The sequence below is a fragment of the Lolium rigidum genome, chromosome 3 (genome assembly GCF_022539505.1).
Source record: "Lolium rigidum isolate FL_2022 chromosome 3, APGP_CSIRO_Lrig_0.1, whole genome shotgun sequence".
In the NCBI taxonomy this organism is placed as follows: domain Eukaryota; kingdom Viridiplantae; phylum Streptophyta; class Magnoliopsida; order Poales; family Poaceae; genus Lolium; species Lolium rigidum.
Window position 1 is genome coordinate 57,598,101 of NC_061510.1, and position 12,084 is coordinate 57,610,184.

Consider the following 12,084-nt stretch of genomic DNA (forward strand, 5'->3'; position numbering starts at 1 on the left):
GCTACCCTGCGTTCACCGAGCAGTTCGACGTGCTCGATGATAGGGCGGTGATCTGGCAGCCCTATATGGCCGCCGCCGTGCATGCAAGGTACCCCGGCGGGATCTCTAACCTCTGCTATAGAGATTGTGCGTACTGGATGACACAGTCGAAGATCATCTTCGATGTGTCCGTTGAGATAATGTCCCAGCAGAGGATCATGAGGCAGTTCGGCTCTCGGCAGCTGGTCGATCCTCCACCACCGATAGCGCCTCTCCCTGCCTACGTCCACAAGTAAGTTCTGAGCATCGCTAAGTTTAAGATTGTTCATCATGGTTCGGCTAACCGACACAATTATTTTCTGCAGGTACAACAGGAAGGGTACTAGCCACTCCTCGACATGGTGGCTTCAGCGCGTTGGCTCGTATGTTGCTGAGTGGGCTGGCGCGACAACACACGTCTGGCCGAACGATGAGCAGTTTGACCCACAGGAGTTTGACGCATATCTGCAGAGGTACACTGCAGCCACGCGAGTGCGCCTCATCCAGCCGACTGATCCAGCTGAGGCGCCACCTGCGTCTATGCAAGATATGTACCCGATTCAGTCCACAGCCGGTAGTCGACAGCATGCGGTACGTATAACTTTCTATTCCACCATCATACTTGTCTTTTATCTATAGGGTTCTACGATTTATATGCTACCATCATTTTTCAGGGTCAGCTGACTGCAGACTTACAGGATGAAGTCGCTCGGTACACACGTCAAGTGTCCAGTGCACCTCTTCTGCAGCGTGACCAACATGTGTCATGGTTGAGACGACTCGAGGACAAGCTACGCGGGATCTACTCGGCTATCACGTGCAGCCGTAGGTCCGACGTCGTTCAGCACCACCTCCTTCCACCGCGACCCTCCACACAGCAGCAGCGACGGCCACATCTCACACCGACCGTGACACCCAGACCACCGCCTCCTGGCCGGGCAGGAGGTTCGTCGTGGCAGCAGCACACTCCTTCCGTCGACGACTATCAGTACCAGCAACACGGATCACGGCCTCGTCTCACGCCGACGGCGACACCCAGACCACCACCTCCTGACCAGGCAGGAGGTTCGTCGTGGCAGCAGCATCACACTCCTTCCTTCGACGACTTGCAGTACTATCAGCAGCAAGCTGCTTTCGACCAGTGGCAGCAGCAGCAAGCCCCTTTCATGGGAGGAGCAGGATACACACAGGGTATGTAGTATTCTATATATTGTGTTCCATATAAACTATACTCCACTTAGTTTGACATCACTTATGTTTCGTGGCACAGGATACACGCAGCACACTGCGTCCAATCCTTCATGGGGAGCTAGTGATCAGGATCCTGAGCACATGGAGTATTACAGCACACAGCAGAACTATGTCGGTATGCAGACTCCTCCACCAGAGCCCACGCAGGAGACACAGTACGACCCCGAGTCCGGTTCCTGGATCCCTGCTCGCATAACCAGGGCTCCGGACAGGTTCGGTTGGACACCCCGTGCTACGCCGCCCCCACGAAACCCTAGACGCCGTCCATAATCTCAGATATTTATGTATGCATTATGTATCAGACTTTATGTATGAACTATTTATGTATGTACTATGTATCAGTACTCTCCTAACCCTAACCGTGTCGTGCGAATGAAGAAAATAAATCCATACAACTAATCGGCCGGTAGCAAGCCAATCGGCCGGTAGCAAGCCAATTGGTTTGTAGCAGGCCAGTTGGTCAGCTATCGACCAACGAGTCAGGCTGCTCTGCCGCCGACACCCAGTCGGTTTGCTGCTGTCCGATCGGCCTACTACAGGCCGACCGAGTCCTACTTTTGGAAAAATTTGAAAACGCGCGCTATCCCTGCACTTAAATAAAAAATTCGTATTATTTAAAAAAAATTCGCGGCCGACCGCAGCCCATCGCATTGACCCCTATTCTCCCCGTCCGTCTCATCTTTCGTCGTCGTTTCGTCCTGCCCTGCTTCGTCGCGCTCAGAACGCAATCCCCGTTTCTCCATTAACTCCCTAGCAAGATATATGGAAACTATCCGTCATCCCATTATCGTCGCTCTCGTGGTCCTCGTAGCAGCCCTCATCCCATCTCCTGCTCTCCGATGGCGTCTGGCAAGATCCTCTGTGCTAACCGAGAAGCCACATAGCTTCTTGGTCAAGGACGACGAGGGATGACCGGCCTTCTCGCTTGTGCGCCCATGTCGCCCTCTCGCACCGTATCCGGGTCGACGACGATGCCGCCGCCGCTGAAGCAGAGTAGAAGGACGCCGGTGCCACTCCCAACGCTGAATCCACGCCCCGATTTGGCTCTCATGGTTAGGTAATTTTTCCCCTTTCGGCCTTGTTCGTTTAATCCTCAGGAGTCATGGATTGATCTGGATTGCTGCCGATCCGGGTTATCCAGCCCACGGGGCAAATTTTTCCTGCCCACCAAAGTTGAGGTCTTAGTTTACTACCGAATCCATCCCCTTCAGAATCGATTGTACTAACTTGGTCTGGAAAAATATCATCCCCATCTAACCACTGGAAGAATTTCCATGGCCCAAGAAAGAGCGAGCAAAGGAACGGCCACCCTCCTGCTCATCGCTCCTCCGCCTCATCTTGCAAGCCTTCTTTTCTTTTTGTTTGTTATTTGGTCCCTGATGAAATTATTTCTGTATGCAGGTTAGATTTGTTTCAGAGGTCAGGGTGAGGGGATGCAATGCTTGCTGCGATTCCCATCTCTCCGAATTCCAGATGGATTCATATATGCATATTATAAGCCTGCACCATCCCTGTTGTTTGCTTTTCATTGTTCCTTCTCCTCATGAAGGCATCTGCTGTTGTTATTGCAGGGTAGTACATAGATGACATGTCATATTCTTTAACCCGTGCTTAACTGAGAACCAAAACAAGCAACTGCTTGGTATGAGAATAAAGAATTTCCAGGTTAACTAAGCAATTTTATGTTTCTAATTTTTAAATTTTCCTAGAAGTATTCGCTCCTTAATTGCACCATGGTATGATCAAACTACACTGGCAGTGATTTGTTTGCTTTTTTGTATGCCGGCAGTGATTGCACAAGAGTTCCTCTAGGAAACTGACTGTTCATTCCACATCTTGGTTGATTAAGCAAATCCTTCCAAAGGTTGGTGCTGTGTCGATCCCTTAGCTTGTGGGTTTCTCTCGATGTATGAACCAGATAAGTTGTGCTCTTCGTTTTCTGGGCAGTTTAGTAGTGGTTCCATTCTCTCTCCAAAGCTAAATTGCACAGGTTTTATTATTGTTATTAGCAGTGTAGTGCGTCCTTGCAAATCAGACAGTTTTGCATTTTGTTCACCTTTTCTTGATAAGAAGCATATCAAGGCTTCTACTGAATATCAACACAAACGAGTTATGGGCTTTCTCAACTTACAATATTTACAATATTTGTTAGCATAGCAGTGTAAACTGAGCCGTTGAGGACCCAAGCAAAGCATCATAAGCACCACTCATAGTCGCATTATCCCAATTTCTATAAAGACACAATGTTTTACCCATGGTTTTAAAGGCATTGCTTAGGCGTCGCCTTGGCGGTGCTTAGGCGTCCAAGCGCTCCCCCTCCACCTGACTGTAATCCTCCCCATCTAAAATTTGTCTGTTTTGTGCTTGCTAGGTGCTTGATGAAATTCTGGTACGAGATATGGGTCCATGGAGAACTCCTTCCTCGCCATCGGCCTCCTCTCCGATGCTCGGCTCCAGGTGCACTTGCCATCCGTCAAACAAGCCTGCCATCCATCCATCTTTCCTCGCTGTATCGAACACCCCATCTGCTCCCTTCCCTTCCTCCATCGACGACGCCGCCCATGCCTCCACCATCCCCAACAGATGCCCCTCCAGCACCAACGAGCTTCTTCCCCACCTCGAGCACCGCGGAGATTCCTCCCCTCCCACAAAACCACCGGCGCCCTCCCATGTCGAATCAAGAACCAGGTTCCCAGTCAAAAATCCCAGACCAATCTACGGATGGCGGCCGGGGCAGAAGTTTGGCCGCCAAAGGTGCAGCATGGGTGTCCAGCAAGGAGGTGGAGACCAGCTGTTCCGAGGCCAAGGCGGTGGTTGAAGGTCATCATATGTTCATAGAAGGTATTTTTGATTGTAGGAATGAAGCCCGGTGAACATGGAGGTACGTGAGCACCCCCTGGCTACTCGACACGCGTCTAACGGCATCCGAAATTCCGTTAACACTGTCCACATCCTCAGCGTGGGACCGCTTCATGGAGAGAATAAAAAAAGGCAGATGCTCTTACCTCTTGTCGCTATATGTGTCTGTCATCGGAGATTTTTGCTATCGATTTCTCTCTCTCTCAAATTTCTATGGAGCCCGCGCAACCTATACGTAGAACTCTTATTTATTCCGGCAGCAGAACTCAGTTAATCCAGCAATCACTCTTATTTATTCTTATTTACTCTTATTTATTCTAGCTGCAGAACTTAGTAAATCTGGCAATAATTAGCACTAATTCTGTAACTACAAATTTGGCAATAATCTGCCGCGTAGCTATGGCATTGCCAAGAGCAGTAGGCAGCGGAGCGGCAGTAGCTACGCTGCAAGCATCACCAGTCGAGCAACGGCGAGCGGGCAGGCATACGCGCGCACGAGCAAGCATCAACGGCGACGGCCGCGCCCAGGCAGCGTTCTCGACGGCGTCGGCCTCCCCTCACAGATGTGCTCGACGGCGACATTCCCGCGGCGCTGCTCGCGGCGGCCACCCTCGACGGTGCCGTCGTCGGCCTCCATGCGGCGCTGCTCAGCGGCGGCGGCCCCGTAGCGGCCACCTGCCGTAGAGCGCTTGCTGCAGAGCCGCATCTCCACGCCCACCGTCAGCCGACAGCAAGGAACAAGAGGTTGGAGCAGCGTGCGTGGAGGAGTATGCAGCGCCTGTTGCTTCGAGCTGCCACGGCCAAATTGAATCAACGTTGGTGAGCATGCTGGAGCGGCACAAATCGGGGCAGAGATCCTTCTCGTTGATTGGGGGCGAATCGAAAGGGGCGGAGCCGATTTGACTCCACGCAGTCGGGCAGCCAGCCCAAATCGAGTCAACCAACATGGCCACCATGGCCAGAGCTCGGCGGAGGTCTCGTGATAGACCGATAGGAGTAGCCGCCGACCGCCGACCGCCGCCCCACAGTCTAGCCGCCGACCGCCGCCGGTCTAGCCGATGGAGGCCGCGGTCATCGTCGACGTGCTGCGCCGCGCGGGGGCCCAGGTCTCCGTCGCCTCCATCGAGCCCGCGGTGATTCTTGCGCCTGGGCTGTACCAGCAGGAGGAGATGACGACGCCCACGGTGAGGCCCCCGGCATCACCTCTTCCTGCTCGTTCCGCGAACCTGACGCCACCGGAGATAGCCGCCATGTCCGCCGCCTCGAGCTTGAGCCCGTTGACCCGATTTGGGCCACCGTGGCTGCCCTTCGAGGACGCGCGACCACCGACCCAAAGGTGCCGACCGGATTGGGGGATTTGTGGAGGTGCGCGGCGGAGCGGCGCATGGTCTCGATTTGGGATTCTCAGAGAGCGCCGCCAGCCCTGCTGCCCCCATATTTCGATTTGTGGCTTGCTGTTTGCCTGAGTCTGAGTCACGGATTGTTGGCAGCTCGCGGCCAGGAGCAGTCCAGCTCGAGCGTTTCGGTGGGATGGCAACAACAGACAACGAAAAAAGATTCGCTTTAACACCGTAAGTTGCCGTTAGTTCAGAAAGTGGGATGGCAGAATCTCAAAGGTAATCCAACGGTATCTAGGGGGTGCTCACGTACCCCCGTGCTCACCAAATCCACTCTCTTTGATTGTACATAATAATCTGTCATAGATGCAACCGCATGAAATTGCAAGAGGCGGAGAACTACTCCATGTCTCCATGTTTATTGCTCCAGTTTCTTCTGCCAAGGCATGACACAGCCACCATTGTCTCTAACTAACATATTTTCCATGCTGCATTATTGCGTGTATTAAAATCGTATACCTGATTATTGTTTTCCTTATTTGCCCCAGGAGTATGTCGGCATTTGGATGTCCAGTGTCATACTCAAAAAATCTCATACCGTATAAAGTTAAACCATTTTTGTGCAAATTGCTTCTTTTTATTTGTTCAGTCAATATATAGTGTTTCGCACTATATCATGCTTGTTGAATAAATTATTTTCTATACTTCCAGATCGGTTGTGGTGCTGGTAGCATGAATTGTACGAGTTGTCAGAGCCTTTCTCAGAATCATGGGGCACCACTCATTTGAGCTATGCTATCAACACAGGTTTGCTTCTTTGAATGGTGATGATGATTGATGTCCAATTCATACAGTTTCCACTAAAAAATGTAGCCAGTCCATGCCACGGGATTGAGTTCAATTCTAACCATGACATTCTTGCAATCAAGTATTTTAGAACGTTTATAAACCATCAAGTGGCTGGGCGGGCTTGTTTTGTCGCGGCTTTGGTAGGTTTACTATGTCGATGGAATGGTTCTCTCATTCTTATGAGTATTTACTATGTCGCGGCTTTAGAAAAGAATGTTCATGGATGCCTATTCTAAGTGTAACCGCGAAGGAAAAAAAAACCTATTACGTGCTATCAGCCTTCCTGATGACGACACTATCTATACACTATTAGATACTCTGCAATAATCTTTGCAACCTGTCTACGTTGCAACCTTATGAAAATGTTCTAATATATCTGAAATATGAAAGTTCGAACCGCTCTATATGCTACTACCGAATCTGTTGATGGTCTTTTGTTTGGTCAAGCCACCAGTTATTCCTAGGGTCATATCATTGTTGTCATTTTGAGCAGATCCTTGCTGGGAGGTTGGTCAGATATCTCACCCTTGCAGAATTTTTCAGCTGTACTTGCGCAAAAGAGAGGCCACCCCTGATCATATTTAGAGGGGTAATACTGTTCACGTTCTTGTCGAAAATCATGGTAACACGATCAGTGCTTCGAAAAGAGAACACAGTAATTGTCAAATAATCATTTTTGGAACCATGGTTATCCTGAAAAGATATGAGTTATCTTGTTATTTTGCAGTCTTGCAGGCAACTCAAAGTGTATGTACCTATTTATTTATAGTCACACTCCGTATGTTGTTTGTCTTCTGCGAAATGGAAGTTGCATCTCTACTGCATCCATTGTCACGTGTTTGGAGAAGTAAATGTCTTGGTTGTGCAAATTATAGAAGGAATAAGCTATATAATCCGTCTAATATTGTCAGGATTAATTGGGTGAAATGCAGGAACTAGATGATTGCGTGTCTATGTAATGGCGGAACGACAATACAGGTGAAGCTGAGCTAAGTAGCTGTTGTTAAAGGAGAAGGATGATTATGTGAGTAAGGGAGAGACTGTGTGATGGTGTAAACAGTAGAGGTGAAGCTAAGCTAGCGTAGAATTATCTTAGGATTTTAAATATTATGCTTGCTTTTAAATTTTAAGATCTTCTAATATCTTTTTCATGACTGTTTTTAATTGATTATTTTGAAATATAATCATCGTTATCTCAACAAATTGCATCATGCAAATTCTGTAATGACGTAAGTCATGTGTGGTGTGTGGATGTTAAACTTGACGAAATATAGGACGAGAGATATTTTTTTAATATTTTTGAACATGTATTTACTTAGGTAATAGGATACTTATTCTGTATGAAATTATTATTGTAAAAAACAACTCTACCTACTACTTATTAGTTATTACTACTATTTTCAGATTCATATATGATATATTTCAAAACAATATTTATTTTATTCAAGCTAAAATAGAGTGAAACATGAAAGCAATTAGCAACTCAAATTTGAAAAGATGTCGCTTGTTTGTGGATCGTGCGATTTTATGCACACGTTTAGGCCATATAACTTATTTATTTAAGTAGCTAATTAAATCACATTGGTAAAAGGTTAAAAAAATCTTGATTAAAGACAAGTAGGATTTCAAAGACATGTGTTATTATATTTATAAATATTAAAGTGTTATTTGAACTAATCAGAAAAAAAGTATTCCTTCAGTTATGATGGTCTATAACACAGGTATGAGATTTACCGCGGAAGAGTAAGAAGAAGACCTACAACCACATAGATGCATAACAATAATGTCCTTTATTGCGTTCAATATTATCATGTTGTAGTACATTATGATATCTTGGATTTGTGTTAAATTTTTATAGTGAGTAGTGAATTATATATGTGCATTGAGAAATAAAATTTAAGATCCCGTTGCAACGCACGGGCATTTATACTAGTATTCTAAGAAGACTCAAGCGTCTAAGCTTGGGGATGCCCAAGGCATCCCCTTCTTCATCGACAACATTATCAGGTTCCTCCCCTGAAACTATATTTTTATTCCATCACATCTTATGTGCTTTGCTTGGAGCGTCGGTTTGTTTTTGTTTTTGTTTTGTTTGAATAAAATGGATCCTAGCATTCACTTTGTGGGAGAGAGATACGCTCCGTCGTAGCATATGGACAAGTATGTCCTTAGTTTCTACTCATAGTATTCATGGCGAAGTTTCTTCTTCGTTAAATTGTTATATGGTTGGAATTGGAAAATGATACATGTAGTAATTGCTATAAATGTCTTGGGTAATGTGATACTTGGCAATTGTTGTGCTCATGTTTAAGCTCTTGCATCATATGCTTTGCACCCATTAATGAAGAAATACATAGAGCATGCTAAAATTTGGTTTGCATATTTGGTTTCTCTAAGGTCTAGATAATTTCTAGTATTGAGTTTGAACAACAAGGAAGACGGTGTAGAATCTTATAATGTTTACAATATGTCTTTTATGTGAGTTTTGCTGCACCGGTTCATCCTTTTGTTTGTTTCAAATAAGCCTTGCTAGCCTAAACCTTGTATCGAGAGGGAACACCTCTCATGCATCCAAAATACTTGAGCCAACCACTATGCCATTTGTGTCCACCATACCTACCTACTACATGGTATTTTCCGCCATTCCAAAGTAAATTGCTTGAGTGCTACCTTTAAAATTCCATCATTCACCTTTGCACTATATAGCTCATGGGAAAAATAGCTTAAAAACTATTGTGGTATTGAATATGTACTTATGCACTTTATCTCTTGTTAAGTTGCTTGTTGTGCGATAACCATGTTCACTGGGGACGCCATCAACTACTCTTTGTTGAATTTCATGTGAGTTGCTATGCATGTTCGTCTTGTCTGAAGTAAGAGAGATCTACCACCTTATGGTTAAGCATGCATATTGCTAGAGAAGAACATTGGGCCGCTAACTAAAGCCATGATCCATGGTGGAAGTTTCAGTTTTGGACAACATCCTCAATCTCATATGAGAAAATTATTAATTGTTGCCACATGCTTATGCATTAAAGAGGAGTCCATTATCTGTTGTCTATGTTGTCCCGGTATGGATGTCTAAGTTGAGAATAATCAATAGCGAGAAATCCAATGCGAGCTTTCTCCTTAGACCTTTGTACAGTGCGGCATAGAGGTACCCCTTTGTGACACTTGGTTAAAACATGTGCATTGTGATGATCCGGTAGTCCAAGCTAATTAGGACAAGGTGCGGGCACTATTAGTATACTATGCATGAGGCTTGCAACTTGTAAGATATAATTTACATGATACATATGCTTTATTACTACCGTTGACAAAATTGTTTCATGTTTTCAAAATCAAAGCTCTAGCACAAATATAGCAATCGATGCTTTTCCTCTATGGAGGACCATTCTTTTACTTTCATTGTTGAGTCGGTTCACCTATTTCTCTCCACCTCAAGAAGCAAACACTTGTGTGAACTGTGCATTGATTCCTACATACTTGCATATTGCACTTATTATATTACTCTATGTTGACAATATCCATGAGATATACATGTTATAAGTTGAAAGCAACCGCTGAAACTTAATCTTCCTTAGTGTTGCTTCAATGCTTTTACTTTGAATTATTGCTTTATGAGTTAACTCTTATGCAAGACTTATTGATGCTTGTCTTGAAGTTCTATTCATGGAAAGTCTTTGCTTTATGATTCACTTGTTTACTCATGTCATATACATTATTTTGATCGCTGCATTCACTACATATGCTTTACAAATAGTATGATCAAGGTTATGATGGCATGTCACTCCAGAAATTATCTGTGTTATCGTTTTACCTGCTCGGGACGAGCAAGAACTAAGCTTGGGGATGCTGATACGTCTCCGACGTATCGATAATTTCTTATGTTCCATGCCACATTATTGATGTTATCTACATGTTTTATGCACACTTTATGTCATATTCGTGCATTTTCTGGAACTAACCTATTAACAAGATGCCGAAGTGCCGATTGCTCGTTTTCTGCTGTTTTTGGTTTCAGAAATCCTAGTAACGAAATATTCTCGGAATTGGACGAAATCAACGCCCAGGGTCCTATTTTGCCACGAAGCTTCCAGAAGACCGAAGAGGAGACGAAGTGGGGCCACGAGGTGGCGACACCATAGGGCGGCGCGGCCCAAGCCCTGGCCGCGCCGACCTGCGGTGTGGGCCCCTCGTGCCGCCTCCTGACCTGCCCTTCCGCCTACTTAAAGCCTCCGTCGCGAAACCCCCAGTACCGAGAGCCACGATACGGAAAACCTTCCAGAGATGCCGCCGCCGCCAATCCCATCTCGGGGATTCGGGAGATCGCCTCCGGCACCCTCGCCGGAGAGGGGAATCATCTCCCGGAGGACTCTACGCCGCCATGGTCGCCTCCGGAGTGATGTGTGAGTAGTCTACCCCTGGACTATGGGTCCATAGCAGTAGCTAGATGGTTGTCTTCTCCCCATTGTGCTTCATTGTCGGATCTTGTGAGCTGCCTAACATGATCAAGATCATCTATCCGTAATTCTATATGTTGCGTTTGTTGGGATCCGATGAATAGAGAATACTTGTTATGTTGATTATCAAAGTTATGTCTATGTGTTGTTTATGATCTTGCATGCTCTCCGTTACTAGTAGATGCTCTGGCCAAGTAGATGCTTGTAACTCCAAGAGGGAGTATTTATGCTCGATAGTGGGTTCATGTCTCCGTGAATGCGGGAAGTGACGAAATCTCTAAGATTATGGATGTGCTGTTGCCACTAGGGATAAAACATTGGTGCTATGTTCAAGGATGTAGTCACTGATTACATTACGCGCAGTACTTAATGCAATTGTCTGTTGTTAGCAACTTAATACTGGAGGGGGTTCGGATGATAACCTGAAGGTGGACTTTTTAGGCATAGATGCATGCTGGATAGCGGTCTATGTACTTTGTCGTAATGCCCAATTAAATCTCAGTATACTCATCATAATATGTATGTGCATGGTCATGCCCTCTTTATTTGTCAATTGCCCAACTGTAATTTGTTCACCCAACATGCTGTTTATCTTATGGGAGAGACACCTCTAGTGAACTGTGGACCCCGGTCGAATTCTCTATACTGAAATACAATCTACTGCAATACTTGTTCTACTGTTTTCTGCAAACAATCATCTTCCACACAATACGGTTAATCCTTTGTTACAGCAAGCCGGTGAGATTGACAACCTCACTGTTTCGTTGGGGCAAAGTACTTTGGTTGTGTTGGGCAGGTTCCACGTTGGCGCCGGAATCCCTGGTGTTGCGCCGCACTACATCCCGCCGCCATCAACCTTCAACGTGCTTCTTGACTCCTACTGGTTCGATTAAACCTTGGTTTCTTACTGAGGGAAACTTGCCGCTGTGCGCATCACACCTTCCTCTTGGGGTTCCCAACGGACGTGTCAACCACACGCATCAACGACATTCCACCGAGAGGGACCAGAGTATATCTATCCATCATCGGGATGGACAAATCCCACTGTTGATTCATATGCCTCAACTCATACTTTTCGGATACTTAATCCCACCTTTATAACCACCCATTTACGCAGTGGCGTTTGATGTAATCAAAGTACCTTTCGGTATAAGTGATTTACATGATCTCATGGTCGAAAGGACTAGGTAACTATGTATCGAAAGCTTATAGCAAATAACTTAATGACGTGATCTTATGCTACGCTTAATTGGGTGTGTCCATTACATCATTCATATAATGATATAACCTTGTTATTAATAACATCC

The 12,084-nt window shown here is 45.8% G+C and overlaps 1 long non-coding RNA gene across 2 annotated transcripts; it reads left to right on the plus strand.

Moving 5' to 3' along the window:
* Positions 1-2,167: 2,167 nt before the first annotated feature.
* LOC124701645 lies at positions 2,168-7,610 on the plus strand. 2 transcript variants are annotated; one of them, XR_007002157.1, is made up of 6 exons: positions 2,168-2,326; positions 2,671-2,934; positions 3,059-3,133; positions 3,641-4,110; positions 6,177-7,161; positions 7,247-7,610. It is a non-coding gene; the product is annotated as an uncharacterized LOC124701645 (long non-coding RNA). The 2 variants fall into 2 exon arrangements; XR_007002156.1 differs by having other exon boundaries at positions 2,188-2,326; positions 6,177-7,610.
* The last annotated feature ends 4,474 nt before the right edge of the window (positions 7,611-12,084 follow it).